We start from the raw sequence: 17,905 nt of genomic DNA on the forward strand, positions 1-17,905 counted from the left end.
TACTTCTGTTTATAGAAAATTGGTTCAATTGCCTCTGAGCACTTGGGGACTTAACATCTGAGGTAATCAGTCCCCTAGAACTTAGAACTACTTAAACCTAACTGACCTAAGGACATCACACGCATCCATGCCCGAGACAGGATTCGAACCTGCGACCGTAGCGGTCGCGCGGTCCCAGACTGAAACGCCTAGAACCGCTGGGTCACAACGGCCGGCTGTTTATAGATTTTAGTAGTATATGTGCTCCAGTGCTGGACTTGCATCGATAAGGCTGGTTTGCCCGCTGTTCTCCGTCATTCTGTACTCAAGCTACTAAATTCGCTCTCTTCTCTGTGTGAACTCCCTTTATTGATGATATACTGTACTTCAGTGAATTTAAACTGTGTTTGCTTTATACTGCATTTTGTTCACCATTTCGGTGATCTTTGTAATTATTACTTGGGTGTGAATTTAATTTGGTTTTAATATATTCTAGGGTATTACATATATTACTGACCACGGAGGTCGGATGTCGAGCCCGACCTTTCAGGTGGCAAGACCTTGCTTGCCCGACTTGAGCACGCATTGTAACATCGGGCATGGTCATGATACGCAAACGCCAGAGCCCCGATGAATGTTGGTTCGTTTTCTGTACTCATGTTGTAAGGTATAGATCAGATGCAGCACATCTCTTAAAAGAAGGAATTTATTGTTTACTATTGTGTATTTTATTACTACTGTGACCTCGTGCTTGAGTATTAGCGCTCAAACATTTCTTTTGCCTTTAAGTTTACTTAACAGAATTTGTTTTTTGGGAGTTTTGTTAAAAGTTGGCTGTTTAATCAAATTATTTGTTATGTTTGGTCATTACCGTCAAACGATAAACCTGTTCACCACCTTTGTTTTACTTATGCAGTCATTGTAACACTTAGACTTTGGTCGGTGTCTGGGGCGGGGTTTGCATTTTTCATTCTTGTATCGGGCCCTGAGAATTAACTTATTTTAATGTTCAGTCTTGCACGAATTATGTGTCTGTCTGCCCTCGGCTTCCCGAGCCGTTGGCTCCGGAGTGTTGTCCACTGCCCGCCGATTCATCGCGTGTAGCTAGTCCACGTCGGTGTGTACGTGTGTGCGGCGTGGTATTCCGCCTCCTGTGTTGCGGTAGGCACTGAGACGGCGCGGTCTCCTCGCTTGCTACGGTGCCTCTCTATAAGTTAAGTTCTTAATCTTTACGGCATTCGAACCGAAGTGCGACGGAGAAGAGAGAAAAGTGATCAGAGAGATGTAATGGCGTCGTGCTAGAATGTGTTAGGGAACTTTTCATCAGAATTTGATTATACATAAATTATTCGACAGCGGTGGGGTCTTATCAGTAGAGAAGAGAAGAGGACCGGAAGATGGAAGAATGAATTAAAAATTGAGACGGAAGCCAATCAACAAGAGAGAGAACAACTTCAGGATTGTTAATGGCGGACAGCAACCAGTTCAAGTTTGAAGGAGATAAGTAGATTTTTGCACTCTGATCGGTGATTTGTGGAAATAAGAAGCGAAAGAAGAATAGAACTGTGAATATTATTCGTGATCAAATAGTAGTAAGCTGTGTGAATTGTGAAAAGCTACATCGACTGTGTATCGGAAGGAAAAATTAAACTTAACATGAAATTTCGAAATTCTACGCACAAGTTAAAACTATTCATTTTGTCATGGCATAGTATGCATTTATGTTTGAAAGTGAAACTAAATGAATGTAAACGCCAATTAATAATAGAAGTTCAAATTGTTTGAGCGCGTGGTTAAGACAATATCTGAATATTGTCCAAACATTGCATCGAACCCCATCCTGAAGTATTTCCTGAGCGATTTTAAACATTTCTTGTTCGTCAAGCTGCTTTCGGAAGCAGTATCTTGTGGTTAAATAATTATCTGCTTAATTTTATTCAGCTAAATTGGAGGCTCCCTCATTTGTCGCAGTGATCAAGATCAACTAAGTGAGAGTGGTCCAGCGATTTGTTAACACAGCATCCAGAGACAGGCAACTAATTTCAGTCCGAGGTATGTCATCTTTGAAAATACGTATCTGAAAATCAGGCACGAAAAATAACTACACTACCATGTTTAGTAAAGGTCTGCGCAATACTCAGATCGGAAAAGCTTGATATCTTAAGAATATTCAAATAAAGCAACGCAACTTTGTGAGAGGTCATATTGTGAAATAGAGACCACTTTATCAGTAAAAAATATGTTTTCGTGATACAGGTATTACTTTGCTCACAGATAAATCCATACATTTACTGTATACAAGTGCACATTAAAATTCAAGTTACTTATCAGAAACATTGAATTTATTTTATATCCCTCCCATCAGTTGGTTTTATATTGGAGGCCAAGTAGCAATGTTTACGTTCTGTGATTCAATTTTTCATTTGTATTTGCTTAAACTTGTCACAGAATACGCTACATGACATTGTAAGTAGGCTGTTTAGGTTTTTTTATTGGTAACGCCACCTCTGTATGAAAATCACTGGTTGTGCTGTGTGCAGTCTGTGGCTGCTTTGCATTGTAGTAATACTCGCCATTGTAGTGTTAGGCAGCTGGCTGTGAACAGCGTGTAGCGTTGTGCAGTTGGAGGTGAGCCGCCAGCAGTGGTGGATGTGGAGAGAGAGATGGCGGAGTTTTGAAATTTGTCATGAACTGCTATATTTATATATGATGATATCAAGGTAAATACATTGTTTGTTCTCTATTAATATCTTTCATTTGCTAACTATCCCTATCAGTAGTTAGTGCCTTCAGTAGTTTGAATCTTTTATTTAGCTGGCAGTAGTGGCGCTCGCTGTATTGCAGTAGCTTGAGCAGCGAAGATTTTTTGTGAGGTAAGTGATTTGTGAAAGGTATAGTTTAATGTTAGTCAGGGCCATTCTTTTGTAGGGAATTTTGAAAGTCAGATTGCGTTGCGCTAACAAAATATTGTGTGTCAGTTTAAGTACAGTCATGTATAATTGTTCAAAGGGGACGTTTCATATGTCGACCCTTAGCCGAGGATACCTCACTGGAATCTTCTGATTTTTTTCTTGTAGTTTGTGTAATTAGTGTAGCTATTGTTTATTGCTAGCGCGTAATTATAGAGAGAATTTCCTTTGTAGTTGTAGTTTTTCATTGTTGTACAGTAAAACAGTTGTGGCATGCATGTAGATTTGCAGCAAGTTTTTCGCAGCTGCGCTTGCAATTAACTAAATATTATTTTCAGTGCTATGTTAATGTGTTCTCTTATTTTTGCTCTTCAAATTGTGTTTTTCTGTGTTGTCGTGTGAAATACTGTGACAATAATGGCGTGTGAAAAACGTAATACTAGGCTCCAAAGTAAACTGAGAAATGACAGTGAAGACGAAAGCAGTGTGTTAGCGCCGCAGAGTAATGAATTAACTAATGTTCAAAGTAGTAATTTGGTAATTGCGCATAGGGAAATGGAGCGGGCGGCAAACAATGGTGTAGACAGTGAAACAGGTAGTGAACAGGGAAGCGTTATCGATCGATTGGTCGGCAACAGCTCGCCTCAGGAATCGGGAATGACAGAACACAATATTGCAAATACTGCAGACTCAGGTTTTGGGTTCTCACCGTTTTCTCAAATGAGTCAAGACACATTTTCCGCTCGTCAAAATGTGAATGTTGCCGGTGCAACTTCACTGCCGAAAAGCACTGAGGAACATGTTTCAGACACCAGTGCATTGTTATTACAATTAATGCAACAAATGGGACAAAAGCTTGAAAAGTTAGACACAATGGAACAACACCAGAGACAAACACAGCAACAGTTAGACACAGTGGAACAAAATCTCAAAAAGTTAGACACAGTGGAACAAAATCTTAAAAAGTTAGACACAATGGAACAACACCAGAGACAAACACAGCAACAGTTAGACGCAATGGAACAAAATCTTCAAAAGTTAGACACCACACTTGAACAAACACGCGAAGATTTAACTACTGAGTTACATAACATTGAATCGAAATGTCAAAAAGTCTGTAATGAAGTAAAAACACAAATTTGTGAGCATTTTCAACCTATTTTTTCGCGGCATGAAAGTGCATTACAGAATCACGAAGCAGCCATAAAAGAACTGCAAACCATTGTTCATGAAAATCATGAGACCTTGTGGGCGAAAATTGACTCAGTTGCATCTACCGATTCGGTTACGCAACTTGCAAGAACTCAGGAAAACTTAAAGGACACAGTAGATACCCTGAAAATTGGTTCAGAAAGACACATGGAGGAAATAAGTACACTATCGGAGAAAGTAGCCGAACTTTCGGATCAGGTCACTAACTTATCTACAAAGGTAGATGATGATCTGAATGACACAAGACCCGTAGCCTTCACTGACACAGAAGAGTATGAACAAATAAGAAAATTCAAACAAAATCAAAATCAAATCAATACACAGTACAAAAGAGAAATCCGGGAAGTACAAGATCAGTTGGCACAAGTAGTACAAGAATTACGTATTTCAGAGGACACTCGCGCCCCAATACGGGAAGAGGGACATAGAAATACGGAACAGCCACAAAATAATAACACAGGGCATTTCGGAAGTTATGAAAGAAATTGGCAATGTGCACCGAATTTTGAGATGGAACGGCCGACACGACCTAACAATGACCAATATGCGACTCGCCGACATGATGATTTTGACTATAAGCTGTTCATGACTACACGTAAATTCAAAACATTTAAAAATTCTGGCAACGACATTCATCCACAAGCATGGCTCCATCAATTCTCTCATTGTTTTCCTCCCAACTGGTCATTAGAACACAGATTAGAATTTATGTGTGGCTACTTGGAGAATGAACCAGCTGTAAGAATGCGATCGGTAATTCACGATTGCCACAGTGAAGGAGAGTTTGACCATGCCTTCCTCTCAGCATATTGGTCTCAAGCCACACAAGACCGTGTAAAACATAGCATCATGATGATGAAACACTTTGAACAATCTGAATTTTCCAGTCTTGTCAAATATTTTGAAGACATGTTGCATAAGAATCAGTATCTTTCAAACCCATACAGCCCCTCAGAACTCATCCGCATTTGCTTAATCAAACTGCCTGAACATTTACGACATATTATTTTGGCAGGACGTTGCAAAGACGACATTGAAGCATTTCAGGGACTTTTACAAGAATTAGAAATTGACACTGACAATCGCGGAACGCGAAACCGGGAAAACAATCACTACAGGTCACATCCGTCACAATTCCGTGACGACAGAAGTAATAACTGGACACGACAAGGCTATTCTCACAACGCAAATCGTGACCAAAACAGACACCACCCGTATGACAACCACTGGCAGAGTAATAATAGTTACAGAGAAAGATCGCATTTCCGTAGTAATGACTATCACAGAGACAATCAGAGAAACAGACAATATGGGAACCAGAACAATTATTATCAAGGGAGGCAGAATAACTTCAGACGCAACAGTTCGGCGCAGAGTTACGATTCAGGGAGAAATTCTCCACCACATGACCGACAAACAAGAAACTATGTAAAGTACCGACAAAACGACAGACGTGAATTTCATCAGAACAGGCGGGATTCTAACAGAGCTGGGCCCTCTCGGCAAGGTGAATTTGTAGAAGTTAGGTCTCCTAATCCCAATAACAACGCGCGCCAACAAAGGAACAGACAATGACTCGCACCGCAGGCATCCGCGTACGCCGGCTGGCTCAGAGAAAAATAACATATACGCTAACCTTGAGAAAAATTCCAGTATTCTTTACCGACGTATACCACATGATAATTGCGTTGAAGTTGAAACTTTGCGTACTAGGAAGAGTAAAGGTTTACACCACATTTCACATGTAAAACCGTTTATTGAAAGATAATCTACTTTTTAACTTTGTCATTGCCATAAAACTTTTCACTTTAGATTACTAGTATGCTTGTCAGACTTAGAATCTGTTAACATGCAACAATGTTTGAAGTTAAATATCCAATCAAGAACCAAGAGAACTTATTTAAACAGAAATGACGAATGCATTGTTATAGTGAACAGACGTCACAGTGTTATTGTGTGTGTACATTCTTGCTTGTTTGTTGCACGATTACGTAATGACTATAAGGCTCACATACTTAGAACATTTACCAGTACTGCTAATGAGATTTTAATGCAACATTTTGGTCTACTTGAAAATATATTCTGGATTTAAAGTACTTTCAGTGAGATACCAGATGGCACAGTGGTTAGTTTATGTGACAGCTACACGATTTTATCACGACGCTACTAATGAGTGACAATTTACAATGTTGCTTTTGCAGTGTTTCTGTTTTATATCTGCACAGTTTTCTGTTTTATTCTGGAAAGTAAAACAGGTTTTAGTAGTAACTTTTGTGGTATAGCTACAATGAGACTGCCTTTTCCATAGCACAACAATACGTTACAGCACAGTACTTTCCTCGTCACGGCAATAAGCGTAATAACTAAGACATTTATACGCAAAGCATTTCACTTTTGTGTATTATGAGGTAAGTACATTGACTTCTGCAGAACTTAGCTTTCGGAGGACGATAACTACTATACTTCCACACAGATTATGTTGCAACAAGACGCACATTTAACGCTACAGTACACGTATTTGAGTGATTAATTTTGTACTTAAAACATTTATTTTTAAAGATTTTTGAATTATAAAGAAAGTTTTCCGTGATACATTTCATTCCATTGCTGTAATCTGTAACACCTGAGGGTATAATTACATTAATCCTCAGGGGGGTATACGTCTACTTTGTGTACCATGTGTTTGGCAACCACAAGGAACCCTAGCTAATATGGTATTTGCTTATACAACTTTACACATCGGTACCATATTTCTCTAACACACAAATTACACAGCTATCTGATCATGTAACTGAGAAATAAACTTTTTTTATTACATCAGTGACAGATGTTTACACAATTACACAGTTGGATAACTTCACACTTATGAAATTGTATTTTGTCTGTACTTTGTGAAATGCTCATATTTTTCGGAACCATTGTGATACTATGAGAGCTTTGAATGATGTATTTGGTATGGATTCATGATTTTTAAAGTACGTTTGAGGCAGATGACACTTTTGACATGAGCAGAGAATTTTTTTAATTATTGGAGGAAGCTACGACGATTTTGAGATTTGACTGAGGTGTTATGATGTTATTTTTACGACGACGATGTGTATTATGCTGCTGAGGTATGTTTATGATTAATAGGCTGAGGCTATATGAGTTATTTGATTATGCTTCATATTTATAATGACGAAATATTGACGAGTGTCGATGGATACGTATATATGTAATAAGGTAAGGAGTAATGAATAGTGGGTAGGGACTCTTGACTTGTGAAAAAGGATGTTGGAAACCAAGAATCGTACTTTAAGAGTTATGAAATGTGTGTAAATGCGTGAATGTATCACAATGCCGGCGAAAATTTTTTGGACAACGTTATATTCATAGGATTTTCTTTCTACAGATTTGCAACGCTAATTCTTGACCTGTGAAATATTTTTATGTGAGACTGTCACTGTAGCGGATACTGGTGTCGTAAATATTTCCGTAAGAAAGTTAAGTGACCACCTGCACGTAATGCGTCGTGGGCACGCAGCTGTGTCAAACACCTGGAGAACAAGCCATTAGGGTGTGCCTTTCCGGAAGCGCAGGTAGAAAAAAAAAAAAGAAAAAAGGCAGGCCTTTATCCTCGCCATTGGCATTCCTTTAGAGAAAATATTGCAAATGCGACACCCTCATTACTTCCATTAACCTTGCTATTGACGTTCCTTTGTAGAAAGCATCGCAAATATTACACGCTCATTACCTGAAAACATATGGTTACTCGTACTTTGTGCTAATTACTGAAATGCTTATGAATTGATGGGAAATATTCATACATCTGCACACCTGATTATGACAAGTGTCTTTCTGCGAGAGTTGAGAGCTACTGACTTACGAAATGCCACATGACTATTGAATGATATTTTTATGCTTTGCTTTTCGTAGTTGCTTATTTCACTTGATATCTGGTTTCCAGCTGTGTTGCAGCATTGCTTTTATAAAATAAAATGCATTTGCTAATGTGAACACTTTCTGTCAACAGATCTATTAAATAATTATTTTATGATCCACATTCTTTAAAAAAGGAGCACTTGGAAAGGAAAGAACAATAAGATGGAACTAGTAACAGTAACACATAATTTTCTTTTCAAGTACATGGTAATATTTCTTTTTACAATCAGTTGTTGTGGTGCACCACTTTAATTACATAGATATTATGATGTGAATATACATTTCCCTTATCTGCATTGTTGTTTTTACTGTAATATTTTTTCTGCTTGAGCTTTGTCATGTATAGATATAAGTTTTATATTTTTTATATTTGCTGCTGCTGTTTGCCAGGCATAGTGCTACTGAATTTTAAATTGTGTTACTCTGTTAAGCTAATTTTACTACTGACTTATTTTTCTTGCTACTGTACATTGGCTCATGTTAGTTGTAATGTTGCATTGCTTGGTAATTTATATTTACTGTAGCTTGCTTTGCAATTTTCCATTTTTTTTGCATTGGTGTTTGTGTTATTTTGTTATGTGCTGCTGCATTGCCTCGTCCCTTAGTTTTGTATCTGAGCTCAGTAGATTTAAGTTAGCTTAAGAGGAGACTATATAAGAAACTAACTATTATAAATTTATAAGAAATGCATTGAGAAGCTATCAGAAAATGGTCTGGCAAAATAAAAAGGATACTGTACAGTGGAGAAAAACTATTATTGACAGAGGATGTGAACAGAATACAGAAAGTAGAGAGAAAAACTATTTTTGACAGAGGATGTGAACGAAATACAGAAGGCAGGCTTATATAGGACTTTTGGGAATAATGATGAATGAAGGGAGATCTCCAAGAAGCAAAGAAAGTTTTGTTTGCAAAATACTGCAATGAAACAAACCCTGTCCTTTCCTTTTGTGTTATCCCACTATGTGTTTGGGTACCCTTGTGTATATATGTTCTTCCTGTCTTTATATGTTTACCTCATCAGACTTTTGTTGTAGAATTTTTCTCATACTCAGCTACATGAACTATGATGAGGAATACTGTTATCCTCAAATATAATTTGTGTTCATAATATGTTATTTACTTTGTAAAGATGTTAGACATTATTAATTCTGTTTTGTTTTAATGCTCATGTGTAAAGTTGATGTTTCAAAAGTTATTCTGATCTTTTATGTATTTACTTATGTCATAATTCCTGTAACACTGATGTATATGTTTATTTCTATTCTTTTGTAAAGCCCGTATTACTACAAATTTTATCTGTATTATTATGTTTTTAGTGATGTATTTTGTACCTTTGTAATAGTATTCTCACGTTATAAAATTGTAATTGACACCAGTTCATCTTATTATTAACTTGTAAGTTACATTTCACTGCACGCGTTTCTGTTGGTCATAGTATATGGACAATATGTGAGAAGTAGGGACTGATAGTGTTTGCACATGTGTTAATGATTCAGCAAGGGACTGGATAACAGCATTGCTGGTTCTAAGGACAATTTCAAAAACTTTGTGAGTGCACAAGTGGTGGTTTATGGACTTGCTATATTATCCGCAAGACTCTTCAACGGTGATTGTGCACCTGCACAGTCACAACAGATGGCTGCTGGCTATCTCTCCAAGGACTACAGTGGGTCTGCATCTTTGATGACCCACCAGTACCATTATCTCTACAAGGACTACAGTGGATCTGCATCTATGATGACCCACCATGCCATTATTTCTACAAGGACTGCAGTGGGTCTGCACCTCTGGTGGCCCACCAATACCGTAATCTCTACCAGGACTACAGTGGGTCTGCTCTGTGATGACCTACCTACCAATACTCTTCAAAATTTCGACTGACTCTGCTGTGGGTTTGCTCTGTTGTGGCCCATTACCTGTCTGCATGTCGAGAGTCAGCACTGTCTTTCCATTGGAAGGACAACACTACTTCTTCAAGACTGCATGGAAATCCACTACTTCCGTGTGCATTTTCTTTTACTGCTCAGACTTTGAGAAAAACACTGCTATTCTCCTGTTATGTACGATTAGGACTGTCTTTATGGACTGTGAGACAATTTTAGCTTTTGACCAACATTGTATCAATAAGTGTGTGCATTTGATTTCTTTGTTATTGTAATTATGAAAAAAATTTTTCAAATCTGTATTGGCCACTGCCCAATCCAATTTGTAAAATTTTTTGTGGGGAGCATGGGGGCTATGTAAGTAGGCTGTTTAGGTTTTTTTATTGGTAACGCCACCTCTGTATGAAAATCACTGGTTGTGCTGTGTGCAGTCTGTGGCTGCTTTGCATTGTTGTAATACTCGCCATTGTAGTGTTAGGCAGCTGGCTGTGAACAGCGCGTAGCGTTGTGCAGTTGGAGGTGAGCCGCCAGCAGTGGTGGATGTGGAGAGAGAGATGGCGGAGTTTTGAAATTTGTCATGAACTGCTATATTTATATATGATGATATCAAGGTAAATACATTGTTTGTTCTCTATTAATATCTTTCATTTGCTAACTATCCCTATCAGTAGTTAGTGCCTTCAGTAGTTTGAATCTTTTATTTAGCTGGCAGTAGTGGCGCTCGCTGTATTGCAGTAGCTTGAGCAGCGAAGATTTTTTGTGAGGTAAGTGATTTGTGAAAGGTATAGTTTAATGTTAGTCAGGGCCATTCTTTTGTAGGGAATTTTGAAAGTCAGATTGCGTTGCGCTAACAAAATATTGTGTGTCAGTTTAAGCACAGTCATGTATAATTGTTCAAAGGGGACGTTTCAACATTAACAACACCTTGGTGCCTAACAGAATTTCTTAAGCGGCTTTTGTCGCAGTTAATTCAGAAATTAAACGGAAAATGATTTTTCCAGCGACATAGCTAATCATTATTATTGCAATTTGTTACAGTTTTATGTAACATATACCTTGACTGATTGCGCCAGGTTGTGTGGGAGTGTATTTTGTATATGAAAGAGCTGGACAGAGTGCAACAGCAGAAAGCTATAGGGAAATCTATATACGAGGGCCTATCAGCTTGAGGAGAACAGAGTAGTAAGTATAGAGAATGCCAGAAATTTCTTTAAACAGAGTAAGGGTTGAAAAACTTAATACGCCTGAGTATAGAGATAATAGCCCAGCTTAGCTGATAGTAAAATTAGTAAAGCTGTAGCTTCTTACAGAGATCGAACTGCACTTTAATTACCTGATAAGACTATAATTATCAATAGTAGGAATCATCTGTCATTGTAAGTAAACATTGTCTTCAATTTTTTTTTCTCTTGATTTTGTTATCCAATGCTGTAAATCGGCAGATTTGTCTATATCTGACTTCAGAAGTAGTTTTGAAATGTAGAAGTAAATTTTAATCTGACTTTAGATGTGCTTTCCTACATGAACAAACGTATAAATTGGAAACATGGCGGTCGCTGGGCAGCATTAGTGCATCGGCGAAACTACCAGGCTGTAGAAGTAAGAAACCGAAATTTGGTTGCAATAATTACACGTCTGTTGTTTGAAACTCAAAAACAATATTTTATACAAAATAATCTCTGTTGCTATTTATACATTTCTCCCACCTATCCGGCGGGCAATGAATGGCACGCCAAAAAAAAAAAAAACAGTTTTTCTTTTGAAGCGAACCAGTAAGAGAGCCATTTTCGTACATTTTCATAGAACTGAAGCGTTGTAAAGCGAGGGCGTGTCTCAGTGATGCAAATACATGGTAATCGGAAGGAGCCAAGTCTGGAGAATAAGCCGCATGCCTTAGTATTTCCCAATTGAACGCCTCGATCGTTTCCCAGACCCGTTTTGCTACGCCTGATGGAGCGTTATCATGGAGTAATACGACTTTGTGCTGCCTTTTTCCATATTCCGGTCGTTTTTCACGTGGTGTTCGATTTAAATCGATCATTTTCTGTTGGTAGCGATCAGTGTTAACGGTTTCACCAGTTTTAGCCGTTCGTAATAGATGACAACCTTCTGATCCCAAAACGCAGAGCATTTTTTTCTTTCCAAAACGATTTGGTCTGCAGTGGATGTCGAAGGACTGCCTGGATTTACCAATGATTAACGATGCTTAGGATCCATTTTTCACCACCTGTCACTATCCGATGGAGAAACGACTTTCTTTTGCATCAGGCAAGCAGCTTTTCATATGTGGTCTTTCGATTTGCTTGCTGTCTTTCATTCAGTTCATGTGGAACCTATTTTCCCACTTTCTGTACTGTGGTGTCACCGCCAGACACCACACTTGCTAGGTGGTAGCCTTTAAATCGGCCGCGGTCCATTAGTGTACGTCGGACCCGCGTGTCGCCACTGTCAGTGATTGCAGACCGAGCGCCACCACACGGCAGGTCTACAGAGACGTCCTAGCACTCGCCCATTTGTACACCAGACTTTGCCAGAGGTGGATCACTGACAAATACGCTCTCATTTGCCGAGACGATAGTTAGCATAGCCTTCAGCTACGTCATTTGCTACGACCTAGCAAGGCGCCACTACCAGTTTATATTGAGATTATAATTCATGTATCGACAAGAGCGCTGTTCTCCAATTATGGATTAAAGTTAAGTATTAGATCAACTACGTACTTTATTTGCTACTATAAATTCCCTTAACTGTTCCAGACCTCACGCCAGTCTGTGTGAGCTTAACGCGTGCATTTCGGCCTCCTCTAGCAACACGGTGTTGGCTCTTCTGCCAACACATCATGTACCTTTCTCATAGCTTACAAACGAAGACAAACGCCGCGCGGTTTGAGGCGCCGTGCCGCTCGGGCATGGGTGTGTGTGTTGTTCTTAGCATAAGTCAGTTTATGTTAGTACAAGTAGTGTGTCAGTCTAGGAACCGGTGACCTCGGCAGTTTGGTCCCTTAGGAATTCACGCACATTTGAACGTTTTCCGAAGAGAAGTGCCTTTCTGCGCCACATTCAACTGTTCCGCTAGTTCCTGTTTGAGTATCATCTTCATTAAATAAGGCCAGCATTTCGCTAGCTTCGAACTTTTTCGGTGGTTTCCCGCTCTCGTCGTTTCTCACGTCAAAATTACCACTTTTGAATTTTATGAAACACTCGGAACACTGTGTTTTTCCATGAGCATGTTCGCCGAAAGCTTCGACAAGCATACGATGTAATTCTGCAGCATTTTTCTTCAAATGATGACAGGAAGCCAGTGCTGTCGGCGAATCGTAGTTTGTACGTACAAAACTCGACATGTTTACGGGTGTCAAACAGATACCAATGTACGGAACTTGGATTACTGTGTGGTGACATTGTCGTCAGCCGTTACAGGAAACAGAGAGTCCACTAGAGAGCCTATATAGAGGGAGAGAATGGCCAATAGTGATAACGTCACTGACTGGCTGAGAGCCGACGACGCCATGTTTTTACCAAACTGGCGCTGACTTGGTACGAGTATAAATACAGGGCTATTACAAATGATTGAAGCGATTTCATAGATTCACTGTACCTCCATTCATTGACATATGGTCACGACATACTACAGAAACGTAGAAAAACTCATAAAGTTTTGTTCGGCTGAAGCCGCACTTCAGGTTTCTGCCGCCAGAGCGCTCGAGAGCGCAGTGAGACAAAATGGCGACAGCAGCCGAGAAAGCGTATGTCGTGCTTGAAATGCACTCACATCAGTCAGTCATAACAGTGCAACGACACTTCAGGACGAAGTTCAACAAAGATCCCCCAACTGCTAACTTCATTCGGCGATGGTATGCGCAGTTTAAAACTTCTGGATGCATCTGTAAGGGGAAATCAACGGGTCGGCCTGCAGTGAGCGAAGAAACGGTTGAACGCGTGCGGCCAAGTCTCACGCGTAGCCCGCGGAAGTCGACGAATAAAGCAAACAGGGAGCTAAACGCACCACAGCCGACGGTTTGGAAAATCTTACGGGAAAAGCTAAAGCAGAATCCTTACCGTTTACAATCGCTACAAGCCCTGACACCCGATGACAAAGTCAAACGCTTTAAATTTTCGGCGCGGTTGCAACAGCTCATGGAAGAGGATGCGTTCAGTGCGAAACTTGTTTTCAGTGATGAAGCAACATTTTTTCTTAATGGTGAAGTGAACAGACACAATGTGCGAATCTGGACGGAAGAGAATTCTCACGCATTCGTGCAGCAAATTCGCAATTTACCAAAAGTTAAAGTGTTTTGTGCAATCTCACAGTTTAAAGTTTACGGCCCCTTTTTCTTCTGAGAAAAAAACGTTACAAGACACGTGTATCTGGACATGCTGGAAAATTGGCTGATGCCACAACTGGAGACCGACAGTGCCGACTTCATCTTTCAACAGGATGGTGCTCCACCACACTTCCATCATGATGTTCGGCATTTCTTAAACAGGAGATTGGAAAACCGATGGATCGGTCGTGGAGGAGATCATGATCAGCAATTCATGTCATGGCCTCCATGCTCTCCCGCCTTAACCCCATGCGATTTCTTTCTGTGGGGTTATGTGAAAGATTCAGTGTTTAAACCTCCTCTACCAAGAAACGTGCCAGAACTGTGAGCTCGCATCAACGATGCTTTCGAACTCATTGATGGGGACACGCTGCGCCGAGTGTGGGAGGAACTTGATTATCGGCTTGATGTCTGCCGAATCACTAAAGTGGCACATATCGAACATTTGTGAATGCCTAAAAAAACTTATTGAGTTTTTGTATGTGTGTGCAAAGCATTGTGAAAATATCTCAAACAATTAAGTTATTGTAGAACTGTGAAATCGCTTCAATCATTTGTAATAACCCTGTACATACTGTGTGTGATTCTGTACCATTGGTTCTCTTCAACGCTTCGACCGCCAATTCCATTGTTCAATTATGTACAGGTTGTAATACGGTAACATTGAAGGACTTCTGAATGTTCTCTGTTGGTTCTATTTACGTAAATTACCTTACAGTCACTCTGTTGATCGGATCTATGGTGATACTTTTAGAACTTCACAGCAATTTTAGAGGCAAAATTTTTATTTAAAGTGATTTACTGAGCGTCACTGATAATATGAATTACAAAATCATCAAGGACAGTCAAGAGGAATGCTTGGTTGCTCCGCTGTTGGGTGCAAAAACCGAAGTGGGGACCGATATATGATGCTCGTTTTCCCAAGAAATGAAGAAACTGTTAGAAAGCTTGTTTAGTTTCTTTGTGTATCGAACAATCATTTTCTTTCTACATGCTTATAACGCCTACAAAACGAAATTAAAACATTACGGAATCACCTTTTTACTGATACATCCCTTCCACAAAATTAAAAGTATATGAACGTCACACTACTACTAATGTGGCCTTGTAGTACAGGAGAAGAGTTTTAACTGTGTAACCCAAAGGTCGTGAGTTCGAATCCTGCTCAATCCAGGTTTTTTAAACGTTATTTTCTAGACTTTTAATTGTTCTAGAGTGACAATTCATGCTACACGATGTGTTTTAACATGTGTTCGGAACCGAACCCTAAGTCTACGTACTTCCGACTGGCGACTCGCACTTGGCTCTGTAGCCTTGGCTACTCACATTCCTTTAAATTATAATTATCGTGTGGATATTCAGTTACCTATTTTGAATTACTTTCTGTTGTTTCAGTAGAGTACCTAAGTATTGATATTTTCCCGATTTTCTATGGTATAGAGTTCCTAATGTGTACAGAATGACATGTTTTGCCAGCATAAGAAAATGTTATAAGATCGACACACACTTAACCCTAGGACGCCTAAGGGGGGGGAGGTTGAACCCATAAGTTTTTTATGTCCTCTGCTTTTGCCCAAGTAACTTTCATACTACATATTTTATGAAAGGTTAGTGTCAATATATTTTATAGAAAATTCCTGCTTTGAAAGAAAAAATAAATAAACTTATTATGGGTCCAACAACCCCCCCCCCCCCTTAGGCTTCCATGCTATAGAAAATTTCCCTTAGTAGGATTTCGTATATCTCGTCTCTACAACAATGCAAGTTAGTTTCTTGTTGGTTGGTATTCTTGATATTCACAACAATCGGTTTACTTTCACAGGAAGTGATTGTTTATGTCAGTCAGCTGTTATTTATCTTGTAAACTTGCAGTGAGTTAGTGCAGTTCCCAACACGTAGGCCTCCAGTAACTTTGGTGTCTTACACAGCAAAAATGGAACCAAGTAAAAACTTACTGATGTTGTCAACAATGCACCAAGATAAAGGCACTGTTGGAGGAGACAAGAATAAAACCGAGATAAAAGCATATTATAATTCCACTAAAGGTGGAATTGATACCATTGATCAAATGGCGCGTATGTACACCTGCAAGAGGGGAACAAAGAGATGGCCTCTATCTGTATTTTACCCTCTCATCGACATTTGTGCTATCAATGGAACCACCATATTCATGCAGCAACATCCAAGATGGAATGAGAAGAAACACAAGAAACGGCAACTTTATCTTTTGCAAGCTAGGATGGAACTTATGAAATTGCTGGTAGAAGAAAGAAGTGCCAATGCAAGAGGCTTATCTAACCCAATTGTTCAATCAATGGAGACTATTCTACAAAAGAAAATCAAAGAAGTGACAACAGAAGCACGTCAGTCTCGTGCAGGGAAAGGTCGGTGCAGAAGTACAACAATCTAAGTAAATCAAAACAGTATTGTGGACAGCGTCATAAACATGTGTGTAACACACATTCAGAAAAAAATTATGAAGTGTGTCTCTTGCCTTAAAGTTGGGGACTCAGTAGTCTATTGTATATGAACACATATGTATTTTGTATTGTAATATGTCCCAACTTTTTGTTCACTCAATCCAATATTTATAACAATTAACAACATTATTAAACCGATGCCTTAGTTAAAATACATAAACCATTTTGAAAGTTGTAATTTTTCGTCAGTAAACTTATTTAATACCTGTGGGATCGCCGAACCTCCTCCTCCCCCCCCCCCCCCTTAGGCATGCAGGTTAGAAAAAAAGGCTTGGGCGTCCTAGTGTTAAAATGCACTATGTGGGGACGGAAAGAGACAAGAGTTTACCAATTTCAGCGATGAATGCTCGCACGGAAAAATCTGAAATAGCGTCATGTACATTGAGATACATTAAACGAAACTTCTTTTTCTCATTAATCAGTTGTCAATGTTTATATAGCATCATAAAATACGCTGCTGAAATTCGACAGACATACACACTGCTTCACGATACTTCCATTTGCTCACATATTTATTAGGCCTATATAAACATAGACGAATGGCATTCGCTTTAATCATGTACCCAGTATTAAGCTAGAAGATCTGCTTTGGTCTCATGCGTCAAACACATGCCTTATTTTACTCGTGAAGTGGCTAGCTTTCTGCTTGCGTCGCTACCTAACTGCACGTCCCGCGCGCAATCTGGTAAAAACATGGCGGCTACGGGCCGATTGGCCACTCTCCCCCTATATAGGCTCTCTAGGTCTCAAGGGCCCTACACTGATGACTAGCACCATCTATAGGGAAATTCCGGTTTCATTCTTCTACACCTGGTATGCGTGTGAGTGCTATGCACCACCAAGCGTCTCAGACTTTATTTATTTATTTTGACAAGGGCGCTAATAATCTAGGTGTTGAGCGCCCTAAGTCCACGGAGCCGAATCGCCGTCTTACTTCCGACGAATTAATTCTGCCGTCTGGCTAATCGGTGGAAATGAAATAGCAGGGCTGCCGCGAGTTCTGGCCGGTTTCCCGTGTCGCGGAGGCAGCTGGCGACCAGTGCCCCCCAGAGATACGGCACGCAGGAGGAGGCGTGGGCGGAGAGCCGTGACCGGAAGCCGGCGTGACGTCACAGGGGGTCGGCAACCCGCGCCGGAAACTCCAGGGTCGCAGCTGGCTGCGCCCGCTTCCCAGTGTAGCGACAAAGCGACGCG

This window comes from Schistocerca serialis, chromosome 8 (assembly GCF_023864345.2).
Source record: "Schistocerca serialis cubense isolate TAMUIC-IGC-003099 chromosome 8, iqSchSeri2.2, whole genome shotgun sequence".
NCBI lineage: Eukaryota > Metazoa > Arthropoda > Insecta > Orthoptera > Acrididae > Schistocerca > Schistocerca serialis.